The following is a 1,773-nucleotide window of genomic DNA, read 5'->3' on the forward strand; positions in this document are numbered from 1 at the left end:
TAGATACTACTACTAGTAATTTTGGTTACTGCGACTGGTACTTTTAGTTACTGCTACTAGTACTTTTAGTTACTACTTTTAGTTACTACTACTGGTACTTTTGGTTACTACTACTGGTACTTTTAGTTACTGCTGCTGGTACTTTTAGTTACTGCTGCTGGTACTTTTAGTTACTGCTACTGGTACTTTTGGTTACTACTACTGGTACTTTTAGTTACTGCTACTGGTGCTTTTGGTTACTGCTACTGGTACTTTTAGTTACTACTTTTGGTTACTTCTACTGGCACTTTTAGTTCTTGCTACTGGTACTTTTAGTTACTTCTACTGGTACTTTTAGTTACTGCTACTGGTACTTTTAGTTACTGCTGCTGGTACTTTTAGTTACTACTACTGGTACTTTTGGTTACTACTACTGGTACTTTTAGTTACTACTACTAGTAATTTTGGTTGCTGCTACTGGTACTTTTGGTTACTGCTACTGGTACTTTTAGTTACTGCTACTGGTACTTTTGGTTGCTGCTGCTAGTACTTTTAGTTACTACTTTGAGTTACTACTACTGGTACTTTTGGTTACTACTACTGGTACTTTTAGTTTCTGCTGCTGGTACTTTTAGTTACTGCTGCTGGTACTTTTAGTTACTGCTACTGGTACTTTTGGTTACTGCTACTGGTACTTTTAGTTACTACTTTTAGTTACTACTACTGGTACTTTTGGTTACTACTACTGGTACTTTTAGTTACTGCTACTGGTACTTTTGGTTACTACTGCTGGTACTTTTAGTTACTGCTACTGGCACTTTTGGTTACTACTACTGGTACTTTCAGTTACTGCTGCTGGTACTTTCAGTTACTGCTACTGCTACTTTTAGTTACTGCTACTGGTACTTTTGGTTTCTGCTACTCGTACTTTTAGTTACTGGTACTTTTAGGAGTCGGGCCTGGTTAGTACTTGGATGGGAGACCGCCTGGGAATACCAGGTGCTGTAAGTTTTTTCACTTCTCTCTCCAAAAGGCAGAGGACACTGCTGCTTTTTCACTTGAGAAATGAGAAACAGGCAAGATTGAAGAAGAGATGCATACAAAGATGTGGGTAACGGTAAAAAGGGAAACAGAATCAATCAATATATCAATATTTTCTTATTATTGGAATGTTAATTAATGAACTGGTTTAGTTTCGTTAACGTTTTAATATTGACCTACTGTTGTAGGTTTTAAAGAACTATGTGTTGGAGACAAACTTGCTTACGGCCATACCTCTCTGTTCGTGCCTGATCTCGTCCGATCTGGGAAGCTAAGCAGAGTCGGGCCTGATTAGTACTTGGATGGGAGACCGCCTGGGAATACCAGGTGCTGTAAGTTTTTTCACTTCTCTCTCCAAAAGGCAGAGGACACTGCTGCTTTTTCACTTGAGAAATATGTGAGAAAAAGGCAAGATTGAAGAAGAGATGCATACAAAGATGTGGGTAACGGTAAAAAGGGAAACAGAATCAATCAATATATCAATATTTTCTTATTATTGGAATGTTAATTAATGAACTGGTTTAGTTTCGTTAGAATGTTTGAATCGCTCTTCCTGTTCACGCTCTCTTCATGCTCGCTCTATCTGTTCACGCTCTCTTCACGATTCAAACATTCTAAAAACGATTCAAACATTCTAAAAAAGATTCAAACATTCTAAAAACGATTCAAACATTCTAAAAAACATTCAAACATTCTAAAAACGATTCAAACATTCTTAAAAGATTCAAACATTCTAAAAAGATTCAAACATTC

At 36.9% G+C, this 1,773-nt stretch overlaps 1 non-coding gene across 1 annotated transcript; it reads left to right on the forward strand.

Moving 5' to 3' along the window:
• Window positions 1–1,240: 1,240 nt before the first annotated feature.
• Window positions 1,241–1,359, forward strand: LOC142931548 (5S ribosomal RNA). The gene has a single exon (XR_012947377.1). It is a non-coding gene; the product is annotated as a 5S ribosomal RNA (ribosomal RNA).
• The last annotated feature ends 414 nt before the right edge of the window (window positions 1,360–1,773 follow it).

Source organism: Anarhichas minor, unplaced genomic scaffold (assembly GCF_050575085.1).
Source record: "Anarhichas minor isolate MPS153535 unplaced genomic scaffold, ASM5057508v1 ptg000052l, whole genome shotgun sequence".
NCBI classification, from domain to species: Eukaryota; Metazoa; Chordata; class Actinopteri; order Perciformes; family Anarhichadidae; genus Anarhichas; species Anarhichas minor.